The sequence below is a fragment of the Psammomys obesus genome, unplaced genomic scaffold (assembly GCF_907164565.1).
Source record: "Psammomys obesus unplaced genomic scaffold, mPsaObe1.curated_primary_1811, whole genome shotgun sequence".
NCBI lineage: Eukaryota > Metazoa > Chordata > Mammalia > Rodentia > Muridae > Psammomys > Psammomys obesus.
The window spans coordinates 36848968-36873326 of NW_026591086.1; positions in this window are offsets into that span (position 1 = coordinate 36848968).

Genomic DNA, 24359 nt, shown 5'->3' on the forward strand with positions numbered 1-24359 from the left:
AGAAGAAGAAGAAGAAGAAGAAGAAGAAGAAGAAGAAGAAGAAGAAGGTGTCATTTCTTCCCTCTCAGTTTACACATGAAAATATGTGGCTGGGAAGCTGAGGTAATATGCCAAGACAGGTCTCACTCTTAGCTCAGGGTGATCTTGAACTAGCCATGCTCCTGCCTCAGCCCCCAAAGTACTAGGCCATCACCCCCTGCTAGCAGTGACCATTTCAACCTATATTTTGCTTCATTTTGTGTATTGTTATTAGATTAAGTGAAATCTGTTGCTGCTCCATTCAGCCTGGGCCGAAGGTTGTGATTTGTCCTCATGCAGCACCTGCTGTGGGATATTGGGCTCTTTCTATGCTAGAGCCCATGGTACCACTCCTAGGGGATTTATCTTGGTATAGGAGAGGATTTCTTAGACTGACTGAATCCAAAATATGAGATACCAACCCTTCATTGTTATCATTGTATCAGGAAGAAATGCTTTGTGTTGCAAGGATGCTGACTAACTGCCTTGAGCAATAAAGACAATTATCTCACATACAAGTGGATGAACAGACGCTCAGCGATGTCCTTAGAGTTCAAGACTCCTCCTAACTTTCTGCTCCGTCACCCTCAGAGAATTAGCATGCAGATGCACTGTCTCAAAGTGGCTGTTCTGTTTCTAGGCAACTGCAAAGGGAATGGTTCAGAACTAGTGACCTTTTAAACACTTACTAATTTTTCTTTTTGAAGGGAAGACATAGTTTTAGAAGCTTCTTTACCCCTTCCCTCCAACCTGGAGACTTCTGCACATTTTCTTTCAGTCATATGGTTATGCTTGCCTGAAAGGGGGCCAAGAACTTGCTTAAATAGCTTTTTAAGGTCTCAGATGAAAACAGGAAGATATAGTAAGTCAACCAAGGTTCATTATAATGCTGTTCAGAAAAAAAAAAAAAATATATATATATATATATATACTCTCAGTGTCATTTTGTTTTAATGCTCAATTCTGTTTCATGGCCTGGCCTTGTCCATCTCCTCAAGTTACAGTGTAGGTTTCTCAGGGTAGAAGTCAAGAGAATTCTTGTGGCAAATGCAGCCACGTTGAGAGGAACATGTAAAATTATAAGCTAAATAATATCATAATATAATCATAATATCAATGGAAAACAGGTCCTTTGAGGGAAGAAAGTAGACCAGAGTGGTCAAGACCATGGGCTTTTGGAGCCCCGTTGATTTGGGTTTAAGTTCTGGCTCTGTCATTTCCTAGCTATGCGAGTTCACCAAGTTATATAAGTTCTCCATGTCTGTTTGCTTATGAGTTAATAAGGCTAATAATACTTTATTCATTGACTTGTTGTGAAGAATTGTATTTCTAAGTGCCTGAGCTTAGTCTCTGGCTCATAGTAAGTGTTCAGTATTATTACCCTCATCAGCATCATCATCATTCTCAGCATAGTCATGTCACAGCCGTCATCAAAATGGGAGTGTTTGAATCCAGACCTTAGGAATTTAAGTTATAGTATAAAGGAACAGAGTGTCTGAGACGTGAGAGTGGGTTTAGTAGGAAAACATGACAATGAATGGCAACACATGTTCCTCACTGAGAAGGTAGGTGTTCTTTCTTTTACTGTGATGACCAAAAGCAACTTGGAGAGGAAAAGGCTTATTTGAGCTTACAACTTACAGACCATCATGAAGGGAATTCAAGGAGGGGAATTCAGGGCAGGAAGCTGGAGGCAGGAACTGAAGAAGAGTCCATGGAAGAATGGCACTTTGAAAAGGCAAGCCCTTTCCAAAGTTCATTCAGCTTGCTTTTCTAGAAAACCGGGGACCACCTGCCCAGGACTAGCGGGCTAGTCCTCCCGCCTCAATCCTCAGTCAGGAAAATGCTCCACCAGAGTTGCCTACTACAGGCCAATTTTTATTTATCTATTTAAATAAAAAATAAGATTACATCATTTTCTCGCTTTCCCTTCTTTGCCCTCCCCACTTCTCAGTTCTTACGAAATTCATTGCTTCTTTTTAATTGCCATTATTACACACACACACACACAAATATGAATACAATCTTTTGAATTCATTCAGCAATGCTTGAATACGTGTGACTTCAGGACTGAGCATTTGGTATGGACAATCAGTTAGGGAGCTCATCTCCGAGGAACACGAATGCCCCTGATTTCAGCCTTCCTTAGTTGCCCTAGAGGCAAATCTGATGGAGGCTTTTTATTTTTTAAATTTTTCAATTGAGGTTCCCTGTTTTCAGATGACCCTAGCTTGTCGTCTCGAGTTGAAAATAAACTAACTAGCACGGAAAGCCAACCAGTGCAGTGGGCTACCTCATTTAAAGGGACTACAACTCATATTTAACAGAACGAGCGGAGGTGTATTTGTGCCTTAAATGTATCTCCTGTAAGGAGCATATGGTTTCAGGATAAGGAGATAGGAAGGTGAGGGAGAAGTGAATGGGGGTAGGGTTCTTTTGGCTGTGAGTCTCACAGAAAGAGTCCCATAGGTCTATCAGACCCATTTGCTATAAAAGCCTACAGAACACTAGCTTCTCACTTTGATCTTCCCTGACCTGCTTTGATTGAGTATGTGGTGTGGTATGTATAGGTGTGTGTGTGTGTGTAAGGCGAGTCACCGGAGATGCCCATTAGCAGTGCCCATTTATATATATCAGCAGCTCTAGGTTGGGTGGACATTTGGGTTCACCAGCTTGTGTGAGCCTGAGTCCATGAGGAGATGGGACTTTCAGATGCTGTAAAGAGCATCCTTTCGATTTGACATTTGATTTGATTTGAATTGAGATGTTTTTCACTTCTGTAGGCTGAACAACAGCCTACAGTAGATGCCATAGCAGCCACAGCTAGTTATCAGTTAGGTTCCTCCTTGCCTAGGAAAGATGTCACATGATGGTAACATTCAACTTGGAGGCCTGATGCTGTTAGTGATACTAACAGCTCAACCCACAAAACAACCCCGGGGGTTGTTGCAGTGGCTGCTCCCATTTCACAGAAGAGGAAACCGAGATCGAGTATGTTAGAGCTTCACAAAGATGACTGCTTTTGGGAAGAAGTAGCTTGATCTAAATACATGTGCCTGGGTAGTCTAAGATCTATGATTTCAGAAAGGCTAGGGCAGCTGATTTTTCTGGAGTTGTTCTTACAGTGTGCCTCGTTCTAATTTTTTCACGAAGGAGTAGAGTGTAATAAAGTCCTAACCTAAACCCTTTTGCCCTAAGATGGAAACCTTAGGGGAAAAAAAAGATGAACCACACCCAGGCTTTTTTTCTCACATGTGTTAGCTGACAGCTTGTGCAAGATTTCTCTTTGTTCTGACCATACGTACAGCATAAAGTGACTGACAGGAGGGTGCCATATTTTTACGGTTCAGACTTGATGAGGGGTCTTAATTGAGGAGACACTGTTGGAAAAAGAGCTTTAAACATGGAGTTTGAGCTTGTGAAGGATAAGTAGGCGATGTTGGGACAGGAAATTCTCAGCACTGGTCGAAGTATGGGAGCAAAAAGGAATGTCAGGCTTCCAGTAAGGAGTCAGTCAGGCTGAATGGGATATAGCATGGATGGGTGGGAATATAGGTTCAAAAAGACCTTAAATGCTAGCCAAGGAGTGTGGATTCTGGCGAGTGAGTGATGAGAATCCTGTAAACTAAAATCGGAGTAAAAATCATGGCCCTGTGGGAGAACAACTTTTATTTCAATTGTATACAGCTCCATACAAACTCAATTGGGGCTACTTTTTAAACATGGAAGGTCTAGAGAAATAGTTCATTAGTTAAGAGCCCTGGTTGCTCTTGCAGAGAGCCCCAGACTCAATTCCCCGCACTCACACAGTGGCTCCCAACTATCACAACTCCAGCTTCAGAGGATCCCATGCTTTCTTCTGACATCTCAGGTACCAGGTCTGGTGTGGTTCACAGACATCTGTCCAAACACTTACATACAGAAAACAAAACAAAACAAAATACGTAAAACATTTTCATTGTTTAGAATTTTGTATATGTGTGTGTGAAACACACGAGAGAGAGAGAGAGAGAGAGAGAGAGAGAGAGAGAGAGAGAGCAAGGAAAGAAGAAGAGAAAGAGAAGGAGAGAGGGGCCAGAGAGGGAGGGAAGGAAAGAGAGAGAGAGAGAGAGAGAGAGAGAGAGAGAGAGAGAGCACATATACATGAGTGTGTACAAGCCCAATGGGGTCAGAGGTGTTGGCTTCTTCTCAAGAGCTGTAGTTATAAGCAGTTGTGAGCTGCCCAACACGGGTGCTGGCACCATGCCTGGGTCCTCTGCAGGAACATTATGTACTGTTAACCACTGAGCCAGCCCTCCAGCCTAACTGGGTCTACAAAAACTGCTGGACCATCAGGGCTGCAGCTTACGGGCAAGGTGTTCGGATCGTCATCATTATCTTTTGAACCCTGTCCAAGAAATAACTTTTTTTTCCAAGCTGTAAAAGAAGTCTCAATGATAACCATCACTTGCTTTCTGATGTTAAGTGTGTGTCCAGCAACAGTGGTGGGGACATGACACACTGGGCAATTACACAAAGTCCTTCCTCCCCAGAGCCTGCATTGAATGGACAATGCATGCAACAGACTCAGTGATGAAAAGCACAGACCCAGGCAGTACTAAGTACCACAGACAGACAGACAGACAGCTGGTGAAAAGGTGGATTTCTGGGAAGCTGGCATTAGAATAGAGACTTAGATGGCCTGACTAGGGAGAAGGTGTGGCCATGCTGGAAACTGGCAGAGCATTGCAAGCAGAAGGGACCACAAGAGTGAAGGTGCCGGAGCAGGAACAAGAGGCCAGTGAAGATGATGCCCAGGGAGCATGGTACAGGCAAGCGGCAGCTGTGTGGGACTGGCATTTCTCTGTTGGGCTCTCAAGTCAAGCTGGTTCATTTGAAAAACATTTAGAGCAACAGCCATTGTGAACACAGCTTTAGGCAAAATCATTGTCCTCAAGTTTAAGTCACTGGAAGGCTGGAGGGACGGGGGATGTCTCATCCCAACAACTCTTGCAAAGGGCCTGGGTTGGGTTCCTGGTACCTACACGGTGGTTTATGATCACCCCTAACTCTGGTTTCAGGGGTGCCAGTGACCTCTTCTGACCTCTGCGGGCATGCGGCACACAGTGATTCATGTATGTACTAGGCAGGCCAACCACTCATGCACACAAAAGAAATAACTCTTTTAAAAAAAAATCTTAGTTCACTGTATTCTTTTTTATTTTTCAGAGGCTTGCTGGGTAGCCCAGCCATAAAAAAAAAAATAATTTCTCAAAAACTGAATATCTATCACATTTGCCTTTCAATCTGTCTTTTTAGTTATCACTTTCCCCCAATTTTCTTCCTTTGATTTATTTTTGAGGCGGGGTGTCTCACTCTAGCTCTGGCTGGCCTGGAACTCACTACATAGGCCAGGCTGATTTTGAATACACAGAGACCGGCTGCCTCTGCCTCCCAAGTGCTGAGATGATAGGTCTACACCATCACACTTAGCTTTTGCAGCTGCTGAAGAAACAGCATCCATCTCAGGTGCATTGACAGCAGACTACAAGTGCGGGGGCTCACTTCTGATTTTAACTCCCTTGGCAGCAGTGAATAGTTTTTCTCTGGTTGTTAGTAATTAAAACAAACAAGGAGAAAGACTTATATTATTCTATCTCACTGCCAAGTTGGGTATTGCTCAACTCAAAATTAAATGTACACACACCCATAAAACTAGCCAAACTGGCTATTACAATTACATTAAGTTCCTTGTGTTCATTAGCAGGCTGCCTTTCATGGATTTATCCTGTTTGGCCTATACATCAAAGTAACAGTCATAAAGACTCCTGAAAATTTTTTTTGGAGCGTGTAGTGGTAGAAGCATTTTTAAGATTTTTTTGTTGTTGTTGTTGTTGCTGTTCCCAGTTTCATTGGTGTTGTTATTGTCATATACATCTTAAGGGACAGAGCATGGATTTTGGATACTTTGTCCAAAGATGGTATTTGTCAGGTTCAAGTCACCTGACAAGATGGCACATATGATTCAGCCTTTGCATCTTGGGAACTGTGGCAGAATACCAGCCTTGATCTCCTTGGCGATTGATTCATTCTCTAATGTGATTAACAGCTTGAGAGCCAGTCATGTTGGCCATTAATACAGACTTTTGGAAGTCCTGTAGGTCCGTGATTCTGTGGATATGTTCATTTGCACTCAGGAGGGTGGGTGTCCTAAATCTTCTCTTCTTATTTTTAGCAGTTTTGCTTTAACTATGATAATGGATTTCTTAGGATGCCCACAGCACAGCATTCCTTCTTTTGAGTAGGTACCTCTTCCAAGAGAATATACTAAGTTAGGGACTAAGATACAAATGAATGGCAGAGCCTCACCAAGAAAGCACGCAGCTCAAGTTCATAGGTCTTTGAAGAGTATGTGGGTAAAAAATATTTAGCTTTTATTCATTAGTGAAAGGCACGCCTCTGAACTCCCCCACTGTCCCCACCCTCTCCTTCCTTTCTTCCTTCCTTCCTTCCTTCCTTCCTTCCTTCCTTCCTTCCTTCCTTCCTTCCTTCCTTCCTTCCTTCTTTCCTTCTTTCTTTTTCCTTCTCTCTCTCCTCCCTTCCTCTCTCCCTCCCTCCCTCCCTTCCTCCTTCCCTTCCTTCCTTCCTTTCTTTGGCAGGGTCTAATGTAGCCCAGGCTGGTCTCAAACTCCCCATATAGACAAGGATGACCTTGAATTCTTTATCACCTTACCTCCTGAGCTCTGGGGTTACAGATGTGTGTCACTGTGCCTAGTTTTAGGTGGTATTGGGAGAATCAAGTTTGGGGTTTTATGTAAGCTAGGTACTAACTGGGACAGCTGCAGTGCCCAGAGCTGCTTCTTCGTACTTGTTAGCTTACTGGGTTCTTACAGAGACCTGCTGGGATGGCTGCCATGTAATTTGTGAGGACACTGAGATGCAAAGATGGTGGTGGCTGTTCTGATGAGGGTCATCAGCTACCGAGCCGCTGAAGTGGTCTCTGTCCTAAATCTTCGGTGAAAAGTCACTAGGCTAACAAGAATCGCCTCCCCTGTGTACCCACGACCCAGTAAAGAACTCGAAACCGACACGAGGGGATGGACAATGGCTGTGTCCTACAATCAACCAGCCAGGTTCACCAGCCAGCGAGAGAAGAGAACGTTACAGAGTGGGTAAGGAACTGAGGAATTACCTTTGCCTTGTTCACTTTTAAAGGAAGCAGCACTAAGGGAGAGCTTGAGCAGAAAAAGTGCCCGCTTACTGATTCCTGAGGATGTTAGCTTTATACACGGAAGCTTTCAGCCTGACGTCTTTCACCCCGCATTTTGTTGGGGTTCTTGGTTAAATGTGCAGGGCAGAACAAAACCACCAAGGGAAAGGTCTGGACTTGCCTCTGTAGAGGGAGCTGCCCTCCTCACGCCCTCCCCTCACCCTCTCCCAGTCCTGGGTGCTTTGGGAGCGCAGGGGTGGAAAGTTTTGCCCACTTTGGCTTCTTTCACTTTTTCCCGTGGGTGTGTGTTGAGTGCCCGGCTCTGTCGTGACGATTGCAGGTCGCTGTACCTGCTGCTGAGTCTCAGCATGGTGAGACATGTGCCTGTGGTTTAGAGGCCTGTCCCGGGAAAACTTGTCATGCTGGATATGGAAATTGTTAAAGCAAAGTGGGAGGCTAGGTTGTCTTATTTTCATGTGGAGACTTAGGTTGCCTTCCTGGTGGAGAGCTGGGCTGCAAGGAAACCATTTGCATAGATCATTCACCTGGCAGCTCAGGGGAGCTCAGGTAAGAGCTCAGCCACAGACTGAGCACGTTAAAAAGGAATATCTCTGTCAAAACCCATCGAGGGAAGAGGAAAGCAGTGGCAAGCTCTCCCAGCTCCATCCTGTAGTCCTGGCTTCACCCTCTCCACCACAGATGACTTTCAAACCAATTTTGTTCAGATTTTCTACTGTTCCTTAGTAATTCTCTCTTTCTCTAGCCTCCCTCTGCCCTTTCTCCACCCCCTCCCATATTTTTTGAGACAAGCTCTCATTATGTAGCTTCGGCTGGCCCGAAACTTGCTATGTAAATGAGGCTAGCCTCAAACTGACAGATCCACCTGCTCGGATTAAAGGTCTGTGCTCCACAGCCGGCCTCAGTCCCTTTCATTCTCTATTGGGATGGTCCTCTGGCTTTTACTTGATCCATGGTTTTTGAAGAACTTGTTTAAGTCTCAGAACGGGTGTGAGACAGACCTGCTGTAGGAAAAGGTAACTGACTTTCCTGAAGCCCAATCCGCACCTGCCAAAGGAAGGTGTTTTCCTCTGGTGTAATTACATAAGGATTAATGATGGGTAAACGTCAATGTTAACAGATTTAATTTGGCTAAACATTATACAGCATGTCTACTTAATCAGAGGGCTTTATCTGATCTCTCTGTTTTCTCTTTCTTTTCCTTGTGCTACAAAATTTCCAAGAACAGGTAGCTGTGTGCTCATCTGCTGATTTCCTTGTTCTGGGCCCATAGGACCCTTGGAGAGACCAGCATTCTTGTGATACTGTGGTAACTTCGGGGGAAACAAAGAGGAACGAGATACATGCAAATATCAAACCAAACCTGATTTTCACAGGGCTGACTTCACACCTGCCCTCTCCCTGCAGGAAGTTTCTAGATCTTGGTTTGGTCTTTTCCAGAAGGTAGCAGAGGGATCATAGAGCTTCTACCCAGAGGACAAATAGCAGCCTAACTTGTCTCTTTCTCCCCGGAACCTCCCAGGCCTTTGGGAATCCATTTTTAATGTCTTGAAATGTACATGAGACACATCTATAGCACATATAATGTCTATAAATCTTCTCAAAGACGGTGGCACGGTCAGCAAAGAAAGGGTCGTTGTTTCCAAGCTCCCAGGGTGATTCCTAGTTTGTATGAATGAATGAATCTCGTTTCTCACATCTTCATGCTGACTCTACCGCTGCCGACATCCTGTGCTCTGTTGCTGCATCTTACAAGTTTTATCTACAGACAGGCTCATAATGCTGCCCCATAAACACCAGAGAATAGGCTTGGAGGAAAGAAAACTGTTTTGTGGAAATTCTGATTTTGCTCCCCGACTTTGCCTATTTTCTTTATTCAAAGAAGAAGAAAAAAAAAAAAAGGTAAAAAAGAAAAAAAGCCTCTTGCCAGGAGCCCATCTGTTGTTACATTTCACGGGAATTACATTGCACTTAGAAAATACAGCTAACCACACTCCGTTCACATTTCCCCCACCTTTGGACTGATACCAGTCATAAAACCCCATCTCGTATAGACAATCTGTTAAAATAAGTTACTAACAAACCCAAGCAGGTATAAAGGTCGCTGTGAGTGTGAGTGGGCTCCTGTTTCGCTGTGGTTATAACCAAAGGCAAACTGACTGAACTGATGTTTTATGGTCCACGCTTTACATTCTATGACTGGGCAAACTGCTGCTGGCAGAATCCCGTTTCCTGCTTTGGCACTCTCGCGATATATAATAGCATACGTGCACTTGTCACGTTCCCGTTCGGTGGGAACCTCGCAGTTTGCGCCCAGGTTGCTTCGCCACATTTTAAACACGTCGTTTCTCCCGCAGCGTACTCTGAGAATAGGTGAGCGAGGAAAGGGGCGCCACAGGTGTTCTTCAGATGAGAAACAGGGCGTGGAACCAGCTGGAGAGAATAGGGTCTCTGGCGAGCCGGAGAAAGTTTTATCCAATGGCAGAAAAGGCAAGTTGAAAGGCAGAGCAAAAGGGAAGGAAGTGGCTGCTCTCTGCCATTTTTCTGGGCACCATTTATACACCATGAATTTTGTTAAGTTCTTCACAGACATTATCTCATTTAACCCTTGATGGACTTCAGTGGAACAGCAGAACATTGGCATGAGCAAAGCCCATGCCTTGCTCAAGATCAAGCAGTAAGGAATGAGCTGATACAGCCTTCTAGTTGAGCGATGTTTGTCTGTTTAGACAGTTTGTGCCTGAAGTCACCTTCTCTAGCCCTGCTCCTCCCCCTACCTCACCCCCAGGTTTATGTCATAATGACAGGAAAATAGGGGCATCTGTTTAGATTTAGTTTGTGTTTTCAATGAGAAGGCAAGAGTGCTAAAACTTCGGGTCTTGGGGATTGAACTCAGATCCTCTGGCTCAGCAGCAAGCACCTTTACCTGCTGAACCATTTTATAGGCCCCCATTTACTCCTTTTAAAAGAATCCACAATCTTGCCTGTATTTGAAATAAGACTTCATACTTTACTTAGTAGTAGGAATGTTCCTTTTCTCCTTCAATCTTTTTTAAATTTTAAAATTATTCTTATTTATTACAATTTATTCAATTTGTATCCTGGCTGTGGCCCCCTCTCTCATCTCCTCCCAATCCCAAGTCTCCCAATCCTTTCCAGTCCTTCTTCTCCTCCCATGCCCCTCCCCTAGTCCACTGACAGGTGAGGTCCTCCTCGCCTTCCATCTGACCCTAGCCTATCAGGTCTCATCAGGGCTGGCTGCATCATCTTCCTCCGTGGCCTGGCAAGGCTGCACTCCCCAGGGGAAGGTGATCAGAGAGACTGTCACTGAGTTCATGCCAGAGAAAGCTCCTGCTGCCCTTTCTAGGGAATTCACTTGGAGACTGAGTCTATGGGCTACATCTGAGCTGGAATTTTAGGTCTTCTCCATGCATTGACCTTGGTTGGGGTATCAGTCTCTTTAGGGTCCTCAGGACTTTTTTTTTTTTTTGGCTCTGTTGGTCTCCTTTTAGAGCTCCTGTCCCCTCCTTCAATCTTAAAACTGAGGAAAAAGGATTCTCTTAGAACTTGAGAGGTGAAATCGCTTTAGCTGACTCTGGCTGTCTCCTTATCAAAGCAGCTATTTAAACAAATTTCTAACACTCTTTGGTCTGAGATGCAGTATCACTTTCCTGAAGTCATTTGGGCTATATGACTGCACACTTCTTAGCCAAATACAATTAAAAATAAATTACTATTTTTTTCTAATTAGAAATTGGTACCAGGTGGTGATGGGAGATGGCTCAGTGGCTAAAGTGCTTGTGTTACAAGTGTGAGGGCATGACTGGGATCCCCAGAACTCCTGTAATAGTCAGGCATGGTGGGGTACACTCATCATCTCCAGTGGTATTGAGACGGAATGAGAGAGCGATGGATCCCTGGAAACTTGGGGACATGGGCTATGTGACAAAGTGTGGTCTTAGGCCCAAGCCAAAAGAAGGAAGGCCTGAGGGCTGACACTCAGGATTGTCTCCTGAGTCCACGCATGCTCCTTTCTCCACAGAACACACTTAGATGAGTGCACAAAGCTCCTCACCCCGAAACAAACTCTACGTGTCGGAGCACATAGTTTAGTTGAGAAAGCCATAACAGTCTCGTTCCTGACCATGGAGGAACATGACTGCAAGTAGGAGTGTGTTTTGCTGGGGCTGTGGTATGGTCCATCACCACAGCCTGGAAGAACTGGAGTGGGAGAATCAGCCAGTGTTTGAACTAGATCTTGATGAGAGCACGTGAATTTGGTTAGATGAAAACACGGTGAGGAAGAAATTACCATGTATCTAATAGAATGTGAGAGGGAAAAAAGTCAGGAGACATGACTTAAGCTCACATATGGTCGGGGCATCCAGAAAGATGAACAATACATGATTACTATGTAATTAATGGCTAAGACTCTTGGTTTCCCTCTAAAGGAGTTTTCTAGGCTTGATTGGTACAAGCTAGGGATCCTGGGAAGACCACTGGTTGGATACCAGCAAGCTGTGAAAGAAGATATGCTTCCTCCCTCTCCCTGTGTCTCAATGAATGAGAGGCACGAACACTTCTCCATGCCCTTCTTGCTGAGGATGAAGTAGGCAAATGAATTTGCACATTCTAGAAAGGTAAAATGGCTAAAATGAAGACTTCTTAGAACAACGTGTCTCAAGATAAAAAACTATTGCCAATTTGCAGTGAGTATCTCTTTAAGGTGGTGTGAGGGCCGTCTTGTGCAGTGTAGAAACCATTTGTAGCATTCCTGACTAGCCACTGGGTGCTAGGAGCACCCTCCACCTCTCCACAACTAGCTTCAGTTGGGAAAGCCAAAAGTGTCTCCAGATTTTTCTCATAGCCCGCCGAGTAATGGGCAAAATCATCTCCAGTTGAGACCCACTGTGTAGATGGAATGAACCACCGACGGCTGTGCTTTCTTTGCCTGGAAACTTGCTGGGCTGAGGTAAAGATTTGTTACCCGAGAAAAGGCATGGGACTTGAGAAAACAGGCGTCTCTGTCCCAAAAGGACATAGATATGCCTTTTCATTGAATCTTCTCCCTAGGGCCCAACAGTTCCCCAAACATAGAAAATGGTTGATAAATGTTGAATAGATCCCATTTCCCTGGCTTAGAGTCTCTGTCTGCCTCTTGTCCTTAGGGAAGAAATTCTATGGACCAGTGGCTATTTGCTAGGAAGCTCTACACTCTCCCTGGCTTATTGTGCTCTCTTGGAGAGTCACTTGACTATTGCAGAGGTAACCAAGGATACCAGTACGATCACATGAGCAGACATATGGGGGAAAGAATGGAGCAACGAATTTCGCGAGATCTGTTGTTCAGGTTTGTCGCCAGAGTGTAGGGTTTGGAAGAGTGTATAGAAGAAGGGGCAGAGCCTCCCTCATACTAGGTATCATTTATAGCTCCATCCTTGCTAAGTATAAGGCTGACAATGTCTCTTGTCCTTGAATGTTAAATTTTTCCCCAACCAGGATCTAAGAAGCATCTAAGAAGCAGGTCAAGGCTGCTAAATCCTGACCCAGAGAAGCTCTGCTGTTTCTTAATTTAATCTGGGAGAGGGTGTTCCTTTGTAACCTCAAACTGTCCTCAAACTTGAAACCCTCCTGCCTTGGGTTCTCTAGTGCTGGGATTACAAGCATGTCCCACTATGTCATGCTGAACTCCTGGCTTTTTGGTGAAGAACTTGACTACTAGGGAGATGTGATGGTGAGCCCCTGGGCTGTGAGCTCTCTATGTGGCTGGAGTGTAGATGACTATTCTCCTGACCATATGAAGACAAAGAAAGGATAAAATCAAGTGGCCTCCTCCCAGGGCTCTTTTATTTTTCCAATCCTTTTATTTCTTTTATTTTGTAAGCAGCACATTATTTTGTATTTAACATCTTCCCTATGATTAATGATGACACACACGCACAGAAAATCCAGCCCGAGAGTTTGAGGGAACTTCTGTTTTTGAAGGCTTTTATGGAAATGATCTTCAGTGCAGTGTCCCCCTTGACAGGCCTTTCTCACTGCATCCTCTGGGACCGGCCAGGGCAAACCTTCTCTCAGCTAATCTGTGATGCTCCTCCAGCACCAACATCTTCTGCATCCCACACTCAAGAGCTGAGCTGAAATCTCCACGTGGCAATCGGGAAGCATCTCAGACATAACCGATTTCAAAACGAGTGATGATCTGCTTCTCCTCCAAACTCATCCCTGTGTCCTTACTTGTTTCCTTCAAAAGCAATTTCCCCCTTGATAAGGCTAAGGTCAAACTCTCATCCTTGACTACATTCTTTCTCTCACACCTTCACTTTTAAAAGCGTTTTTACGATCTAAACACTCTTTACCATCTGAGTGTCTACTGTGTGGGTTTGAGTTACCGAAACAACCAGAGAGTAGCAAGATAGTTCAAAGTAATAAGTTAGATCTTGCTCAAATCTTCCCCAGCTCCTTTTATCTCATAGTAAAGACCAGACTCCTATGCTTGCTCCTGCCTTCCATCCTTATCTCCCGCTGTTCTCTACGGTCATTCCACCCTCTACCTGCTGTTTGCAAGCAAAGGAGCTGTGTTCTGCTTCTTCCCAGTAACTGATGTCTTTCCCCAGATAGCTATGTGATGTCACTTAGTTCCTTAAATATCATTCCCTTCCCCTGATTTAATCCTATCTTGATGATGCTACTTGAATCTATACTTTCCACGTGCAATTTTTGTCCTTCCATATTTTTAATAATAGCACATATTAATATCCACTACTTTTTGTTTGTTGGTTGGTTAGTTGGTTCGAGACAGTTTCTCTGTGTAGCCTTGGCTGTCCTGGACTCACTTTGCAGACCATGCCGGCCTCTAACTCAGAGCAATCTGCCTGCCTCTGCTTTCCTGTGTGCTGGGTTTAAAGGCGTGAGCCACCACGCCCAGCTGACTTTCACTGCTATTTAATGTGTTTATTTACTACATCTGTCTTTTGTGTGGCTTGCCGTTCTGGGAGTCCCACAAGCACAGAGATCGTGGCTTCTCCAAAACTTCTCAGTTGCTTTTGTATAGTGTGTGCTTATAAATATGCGTGGTTGAATCAATACCTTTTTCAGAGCATGTATGGATTCACTTCTTTTTTATTCAGTCTGTCCAGAAAATGGTAGATGGAAGGTTCCACATTGTATTGGATAGTACCAGCCTGTTTCTCAAAGTGGGACCATAAAATTCAGGACCCACAAAATTTCCCTTGTCTTTATACCAACTTCATAAGGTTAGTATGTGAATTAAGTTGATAGGGCAGTTATATAACCTAGGGAGGTGTCTCCCCTGTAGTCAGCTCAGTGGTAGGGGCAGAGTAAGGAGCAAAGGAAGCATTTTTGGTAGTAAAGCCAGGCACGAATGGATGGGTTTTAATGTGATTAACCCAAGCATTGGCTTACATGCCTAGCCCAATAGGTTTTATTTAGACTACAGTTTTATTTTATTTTATTTTTAAAGACTGTGTGTATATGTGTATGTCTCTGTGTGGGTATGTGCATGTGTGTACAATGCTCAGTGAGAACAAATGTTTGGGGCTGGAGCTACAGGCCCCTGTGAGCTGCCTCTCAGGAGCTCTGGAAACCAAACTCAGGCCCTTTGCAAGAGCAAGAACATTCTCAATGTCTCTCCCGCCCTCTACTAAATTACTCTTCTTTTATTAGATTTATTTATTATGTATACAGTGTTCTGCTTGCATGTGTGCCTGTATGCCAGAAGAGGGCACCAGATCTCATTATAGATGGTTATGAGCCACCATGTGGTTGCTGGGAATTGAACTCAGGACCTCTGGAAGAGCCGCCAGTGCTCTTAACCACTGAGTCACCTCACCAGCTCCCTAAATTTCTTTTTAAATATGTTATCCACTAGGTTCCAATTGCCACCTTACTGCCTTTTAAAAATAGATTTCAAAGTTGAGGGCAATGTGACTGGGTTCATCTAAGAGTTCACATAGGATCCATTTTTATTTTATTATATGCTTATTGAGATTGTGTGAGAATGACATTACACTTCTAATCTATGAATAAGGACAAAGGTCAGAGTCACTTATTATTTTCTCAGCAGTTCTTAACACAGAATGCTGCTGCAATGTATGATGCATAAGCACATAGCAAAGGCTACAAAGTTGAGTGAGGCCTTCTAAGGCTTCTTTCTTATTTTCTTATGTGCCTGTGTTAACACTGTGTGAGGCTGTCTCTGTTCCTGCCTTCACTCATATTCTATCATACTGACTTACTTTACCTGTTGTGTTTGTATTTGTATGCCAGCTACATAAACATATTTGATTTTTTAAGGTTTATTTCATATTTTTAAAATAGGTGTATATTGTATGTGTCTGTGTACTTGTGAGTTTGGTTGCTCTGAGAGGCCTTAGGAACTGGAATTACAGGCAGCTGTGAGCCACTGACGTGGGTGCTGGGAACTGAACTCGCGTCCTTCGGAAGAGCAGTGCATGCTCTTCTAAGCCATCTTTTAGCTTATCAAAAATGTATTTGAAATACCCACTTATAGAGACTTTTTATATCAAGTGTAGCAAGCTTTCTGAAATTAGCCAAACAGGTCAAACAAACAAACAAACCTATAGAGACAAGAGCTCAGAGAAGAACACTCAGCTGTTTTGACTTCTACCTGTTGGTGAAGTGTAATCTGACTTCTAATTTCACCACGTAACTAACTTTACAGAATTGTGCTTCCTCCACCAACAGCATGCTCCTGACGCTGCTCCTTCAAACAGGCCCTCCTTCTACTCTCTGTCTGCTGCAGCATTTTACACTGCTCACTTCTCCTCCAAGCGGCCTCTGATGTGGCACTTGTCTCCTCCCCTTCCTGGCTGTGTTAGCATCCAGACACCAGCGCTTTATTATTCTCCTGAGATCTGTCTTTGGCTCCTTTCTTGCTTTTCGTACTTTTGCCAGAAGCTAAGTTCATGCCTCCCCCATATTTATGTGGTTCCAAGATCTATGTATTCAGTTTTATATTTGAGCTCCTGGCTTCTGACTCACATTGTCAGCGGCATCCTACCATGGATCAGGGGTCACCTGTGAGTGTCACTGTCCTGCCCTCCCCTTTCCAAAGCACCTATCTGCACTGGCTGCATGCACATCAAGTGTCTGGGGTCTAAAACACTCAGCAGTTTTTAGTTGAATAGTCTTCTTGCCTTTCCATCAGAGGGGACATTTTAACACCTCAGAAGGGTTGGCAAAGTTCTGGCAGAAAATAGATGGAAGATAGGGCAGTACTTAATAGATTAGACTTGAGTTCACTCCAAATCTCCTGCCTCAGCTTTCTTAAGTCTGGGACTACGCATGTGCACCATTATGCTTGGCCAATGGACATTCGGCAAAATGTGTTTCTTTATTATAACTGCTATTGGACCCTGAGGGGTGGACACATGTTGGTCTTCCATTGGTTTTGTGTATTCTTTGTGTAAAGTTTTTTCTGTACTTTGGGGTATAGCTCTCCTCACTTCAGAGCTCAGGCAAGAGGAAAAGAAGAAATGGGCCAGAGAGAGAACAGGTAGACAGGAGTCATCCTAATGAGAAAGAATACAGGTGGTGCAATGTAGCTTTGCTGGGTTAAGCTTTGTGCTACTACAGAGTAAAAGTGAGAGACTCAGTCTAACACCAAAGAGCTGCCAAGTTTCTGCTTGATGATTTGATAAGTTAACTAGACTCTATTGCATGTGATAAAGTTGTTTTCTTTCTCATCCTCCTCTTCTCCCTCTTCTTCCTCCTCCTCATTATTTTCAGGGCTGGGGCATGCTAGACAAACTCTTGACCACTATACCATCTAAAACACTGTCTGGTAACTACTGATGATGTCTAAACTCTAACACATCCCAGAATTTTCCCGTTATATATTTGGTAGAAATGACCAGTGTTCTTGCAGCATTGTTTTGGGTTACTTAATTTTGAGTGACTTAATATAGGGAAAATGTAATCTATTCCAAATTTCTACTGGAGAAAGACTCTTCCAGGTCAAACAGTTAGTTATTTCCTGTGCTGTAGATGTTATGATCCATTTTTGGACATGTGCAAACTAGAGAAAGAGAAAGAGAGAAAGAGAGACAGACAGAGATAGAGAGAGAGAAAAAAAATGATCTCTGCCTTTTCTGCCGGTGGAGTTAGCATTTACATTTTCACTCTGTATGAAGGTGGCATTGTACGGATCAACCTAAGACCAGCTGCTTTGCCATCCAACAGCAGTAGATAGATGAACGTTTGGCATGAAAAAGTAGCCACTTGAGTTAAAGCAGACCCTCAGATGTCACTAGGCAATTTGCTTATTCTAAAGTATCACACAGTCCAGTCCTCACATATAGCACCCCTCTAGGAAGCCCAAACGAAAAAGCACACGTGTTAAATCTCCTCATGAAGTTGGAAAATATCTTCCCAGCACTTAAAGCATGCACAGTCAAACTCAAGGCAGCATGTAGGTTTGAGGGCATGTGTATGTGAAGTGGTCTTAAATCCTTCATGGAGTAGGGCCAGCCTGGTCTACAGAGTGGGTTCCAGGACAGCCAGGATTACACAGTGAAACTCTCTAGAAAGATAAAAAAAAAAAAAAAAAAAAAAAAAAAAAAAAAAAAAAAAAAAAAAAACTTAAAAAACCAAACAATAAAACAAAACAAAAAACAAAATCCAAAATGAAACAAACCCCCCCCAAACCAAACCAAACCAAAAACCTAAGAGATGGAATCATCGTTAATGACAGTGTTGAGTATTTCTTTCTGAACTATCAGTTCATGAGTGGTTTCTAGTTGTAGCTTATATCTAAGGTTGATACTTAAATACCTGCAGTTGTCATAAATACTGCAGTAAGCTCCACTTTTACAGAACTTGTTATCTGAACTTGTTATAACCATTATAAATGTCAAAATGATAGAGTGATTGTCTTACATATTCTTTCCTTTGTTTGGCTTTCTAAGAGAGCATCACATATCACAGTCCTGGCTGGCATAACACTCACCCTATAGCTCAAGATGCCCCCGAATTCATAGCAAACACCCTGCCTCAGCTTTCCAAGAGTTGAGATTACATGTGTGTGCCATCTTTCACAGAACTTCTCTTTGACATTTGCAATCTTACACATCCTCTGTTCTTTCAGAACAAAAATAGATACAGTATGGCTGAGATTCAGTTCAGTTGGTAAACTGCATTCCTGACATGCAAAAAGCCATGGATTTGGTCCCCAGAACTTCATGAACTAGGAATGGTGGAATATTCTTGTAATCCTAACATGCAAGGGATGGAGGCAGGAGGATCAGAAATTCAAAGTCACTCTCATCTCAGTACCAAGCTTGGGACCAGACCAGGCTACATGAGACCCTTTTTCAACCCCTGTATCTCCCCCAAAGATGTAATAAAGCCCCTGAAAAAAATTTGTATTTAAGGGGATAATGATGATTTCTAGAGCTTGACAAACATTATTCTGTCACAATGTAGAATGCTCATCCTTGAATAGTACAATATGATGGCTAGATGGCATTTTAGACCAACACACAGAGGCCTCGTGACCTGACTAGAAAATGGGTCCGAGCACATCTTTTGATAGTAATGAATATTAAAGGCCTTTGAAGGACTTGTCATAAGTTTTACATCTACAGTCCTGTCAGCTGAGACTCAGACTTGCACACATCTTTAAGAGAGTTGGACTTAATCCATAACTAAATACCTCAGTCATTTCGATGACAGAGACAATGAGGTCACATACAGGCCGGTCAACTCTACTCTGTGACTGGACACCACACCCCTGAGCAGATTGACTAGCCAGAAAGGTAATCGTAGATGGTGACTAGTGGAAACCCACACATTAGTAGAAAAACAACGCAGGTGCAAATGCAAAAGCCAGTGGTCCCAGCACTCAAGGAGCTGAGAGGATTTCCAGGAGAGTTTTAACTAGCCTGCCCTGCAGAGAAAGGTTCTGTCTTAAGCAATCAAGCAAACCAACAAATATCTTCATGATAAGACCCGTTCATTTATATGTAGAAGAAAAATTCATATAATTACAGAAAGCTTAGAAAACCTCAGTAGTTATGTGGTTGATGGAAAGAAAACAAGCTTTTTAATGTTTTCAAGTCTACTTTTTTACTTTGCTATTCCAGGGTCAGACATGCTGAATTAGTTGTATTTGAAACCATAATAGATTTCAACAAAATGTCTCAGGCAGGATTTTTAAAGAAGATATTATTTCCCATTAATTTTTGTCTTAGTGTGGAATTTAGGACCTTGCTCATGCTAAGCATGCATTTTAGCACTTAGCTACACACAAAGGCACATGGACACTGTTCTAACTTCAGCCTAGACCATTTCAGAATATGGGACTATTAATACTGACAAACATAGTTGAGAATTGTTCTAAAATCAGCTCTTGCCCCATTCTAGACAAAACTTGTTAGTCTTATGTGTAGAAGCCAAATTTTGTGTGTATGTGCATGCACACGTGTGTGTGTGTGTGTGTGTGTGTGTCTGTGTGTGTGTGTGTGTGTATCTGTGTGTACATGTGTGGCTCCCAGAGTCTCTTATCAATAGTGTCACTAAATAGAGAAAATAAGGATTGTATCCAATAAAGAATATTAGGTTGGGCTGATGGACTATTGTTGGGGGTTAAATTAGGTCCCACAAAAACATGTGATTAATTTCTAGCCTTTTTGTTTGTTTGTTTTTCTAGACAAGTTTTCCCAATGTAGCATGGCTTCCCTGGAATTCCGTCTGTAGATCAGGCTAGCCTTGAGTTTGCAGAGATCTGCCTGCCTCAGCCTCTGAGTGCTGGGATTAAAGGCATGTGCCACACCACCAATAGGTGTGACCTAATTTGGAAATAGGACCTTGCAGGTAGAATCGAATCCAATAAGATGAAGTCATTCTGGAGTAGTGTGAACCCTAAATGCAATATGAGTGGTTGATCTGATGCAGATAAGAGGAGACATACACACATACATACACACATAGAGGAGAAAGCTCCCTTTCCGTAAGTACACACAGTCAGTAAGACAGACAGACATATACACACACAAAGAGAGACATAGACAGGGACAGAGAAAGAAGAAAACCACGTGAATGCACAAACATGGAAGGCAGCCCTGGCAATACGATTGCCAACTATAAGCCAAAGAACAGCAGATTTTTGGCAACCTCCAGAAGAACCAAGAAATGATTCTCCCCAGGAGCCTTCAGAGAGAGCATGGTTTGAGATTTCTTGTGTCCAGGACCGTGAGTGAGTGCATTTCTGTTGTTGACTTCGTGTGGCAGCTCTGGGAAAAAAAAAAAACAAAACAAAACCAAATATATAGCAGTGAAATGTGGACGAAAATAGGACAATGGGAAGACCTTAGGATGAATCCGGAAATGTCAGCTGCTATGAATATTCCAAGCACTTTCAGTCTTCTGGGATCACAGAAATCTATTCCAAGGCCTGCCTTTAACTATCCATACAATGGATCCAGTTTGGATTCTCCCTGGGTTTGTGTGAGAGATCGCCTGACTTGTTCTTATAAACCTTAAGAAGGGGAGGTAAGCTATTTTGAGTGCTACCTTGGCCTGTCACTTCTCTTGTGGACCACATCTGTAAATGCTATGGTTGGATTGAAGAGAGGCCAAGCCAACATGTTCCTCTGCATGGAATAGTACCCACCTGTTATTCCAAGATGAATGAGTGAGTCTTTACAGCGATACCTTTCTTGGTGTGCTTTCAAAGATAAAGTAGGCTTGACCCTAGCTAGCCACAGCAGGTCCTTGAAAGTGGAATTGACAGCTGTAATCTATTGGTTGATCATAGCCCCATCTAGGTATCAAACCTTGAAGAGAGGTAGGGTAGTGGTGGCCTCCTTGTATCACTTGAGCCCTACAGTATTTGGAAGGATGTTGAGAGGATTTTGGGTATAAGAAACAGTAGTGAACCCATTAAGAACTATTCTAGATGAAGGATATTGTCAGTTGGTAAATGAATGATCATATTTTACACAGGAAATAAGAGGTACTATCTAGTTTCCTTGGAATATGGATATGGACAGACAAAGAAATCATTGACCAATTCCAAGTTAGCTATAAACTGGATATCAGATTAGTAATCAGGTGAATGGATTTGGACAGGTAGAAGATCTCTGGTAAAACAAGGAAGCAGAGATAGGCATAGAGAAATAAAACAATTCAAACGTAGAAATGGCCCTCAAAGGATGATGTCGTTAGAAGGGAGGGGGAAGGCATGCTGCATTTCTTGCAAAGCTGAGCCTTGAGGAATGCCTTACTCTGCTTCCTGTGACCACAATAATGTTCCTTAAGGGGCATTTTATAAGGAATAGAAGTTAATTTAGCTCATGGTCCTAGAGACTAGGAACCCAAGGCCATGGTGCTAGCACTTGTTTGCAAACTAAAGAGTATTTTGCTGTGTCATAATATGGTAGCATAGCAGAGGGCAGAGCTAGGGAGCTAGTTCAAACAACTCCTCTTCCCCTTCTGCTCTCCTTCCTCCTTCTCTATCTCCTCCTCCTCTTCTCCACCTCCCTGAGTCTCTCTCTCTCTCTGTCTCTCTACCTTCTTCTCCTGTTTCTTCCCTCTTCCTTCTCCTTCCTCCTTTTACTTCTCCTCCCTTCCCTTCCTCTTTCTCTTCCTTTTATTTCTTTGACAGCCTCATTACATAGCCCACAGTGAACTCAAACTCAGAAGCCTCATGCTTCTATATTCTGAGTGCTAGGATTACAGAGGCATGCCTCCACAATGGGCTTTTTCTCATTTTATAAAGCCATGAAATATCATTGGTGGTTTCAATGAGAATGGCCCCCTAGGCTGGTATAGTTAAATGTTTAGCATTAGGGAATGACACTACTTGAGATGGATTAGGAGGTATGGCATTGTTGGAGGGGCTGTGGCCTTGTTGTTGTAATTATGTCACAGAGGGGGGCTTTGAGGTTTCAAAAGCCCATTCCAAGCCAAGAGTTCCTCTCTTTCTGCTGCCTAACAATCCAGATGTAGAATTTTTCAAGCTCTTTCTTCAGCACCATGTGTGCCTGCAAGCCACCGTGCCTTCTGCCATGATGAAAAGGAATTAAACCTCTGACAGTATAAGCAAGCTCCAATTAAATTCTTTTATAAGAGTTGCCATGGTCATGTGTCTCTTCACAGCACTAGAACACTGACTAAGACAGGGCCCCATTCTCAGGGTGTCAGCTAATCCTAATTGCCAGGAAGAGGCCTCAGCTCCAAATATCAGAAACATACCATTTTGGACTTAATCTTCAATGCTTAAACTTTTTGGGAACACGTTCCATTAACAGGGTTATTTAAATGGTGGCCAGTGTCTATGAAAGCTTTTTAGTTAGAGCTGGCATATAGACATTCATTTATTCGTTCACTCATGTATTCATTCACATGTTGATTCCCTCAATGGACTTCCCAGGAGAGAAGTTTAATCTGATAATATAGACTTTAAAATATTTCTAGATATTAACATTGTACCACAAACCAGCACTTATTAAACATCTACAGTCGTCAAGGCACTACGGCATCTGAGTAAATACATGTTAGATACTATTTTTGCTCTTAAGTTCTTCAATCTCTTGTAAAAGGAAGTATATAGGAGGAAAATGTAGAACTAGTAAAATGCTTAATACCCTATCCTCAACTCATCAAATCTAAGTTATGCTTCCCACATGGTCTTAGTTGTGGAACCATCCGCAGGACTATGCTTGACATACCCAGGGCCATACTTTTAAAGAAAATTGCTTCTCTCTCTCTTCCAGCTATCAATTGCTAATAACTCCTCAGCCAGGAATAGATCAGGCAACAACAGAATAAATGAGAAAAAGTGATAATGCCAGTTGAACTGGCCAGATGTGTAAACTGGGGCAAGATGTCATTTTAATGTAGGGATCTTTTATAAAGAAAGCTTCAGTGGAGGAGGCTGGCTTTGAGCTAGGAAGGAAAGAAGAGTTTGTACTCACAGTGCAATTTGAGGTTGGCAATCTTCTGTTCTGTTTATGAGCTGAATGAGTTTTCTTGGTTGCAGAAAGATATTTTTTCAACAATGGTTTTTAGCGGTGTGAGTGAATCATGTTTATAATCTAACCCTTGGGAGGGTGACACAGGGAATCAGGAGTTCAAAACCAACCTTGGCTACTTAACAAGTTTGAGGGCAGCCTGGACTACCTAAAACCTTTAAGTCAAAACCACAAAAGTAGACCATGTTTTCTGGGCCACGGAAAATACTATGCAATCCAAATGTGGCATCAGCAAATAAGTTTTACTGGCTAGCTGTCACCATCATTCTTCCGGCATCAATGGCAGTGTTCTGAGAAGCAATGGTGTTGACTACTCAGAACCCTAGGACCCGCAGAGCCCTTGTAGGAAGTTCGCTGAACCCTAGTGCAGACAATGAAGAGAAAACTTCTCAGCTTGTAGAATGCCAAAGACACAAGTAGCCCCACTGGAGGACATGAGTAGACAGACAAAGAAGTATGTAGGGTCCCGATGGCAGCTGTGCTGAGAGGTGTGGAAAATAGTGCCATTGGGTACCAAGAGAATGCAGAAACTTATCTGAGGAGAGGACAGAAGCTGCTCTGCTAGCCACCACCTGTGAGTTTGGACTCCTGGGAAGGAGAGCAGGAGGCCAGGGAGCAGAGCAGAGAGGGCGACAGGTTGGCTGGGATCTTGGAGGTTTGGGCAGAGACATTGCTATGAAGTTTAGGGCTAGTAAAGAAGTAAAAGAGACCCTGTGTACAGACGGGAACCAATTAGCAGTCAGAGCAGGAAGCAATGTGAAGTGAGGTCAGAGACATGTCCAGGCAACACTAGCAACCATAGTGGATATGTGTTACAGGGCTGCCAACCTGGTACTAGGTCACCAGTTAGGGGCTCGGCCCTGGGGAGACCCGTTCTTCTTCTTTCCCAGTCATTAGTTACCTGTAATCCTTCACCTAATGGTGGAGTCTTTCACCCAGTCAACTGATGTCATTTATGGTCATCTTAATAAGCGCGTATGTGCGAAAGACACTAAAGGGCCACAGCAAGTTGTGCTTATTTGCTTATGTGTGTGTAACAGTAATAACGAAAGAAAAATTAAAAAATAGTTAAATTCATTAGAGATTTTGGAGGGAAACCTCAATATAGTTACATGCTG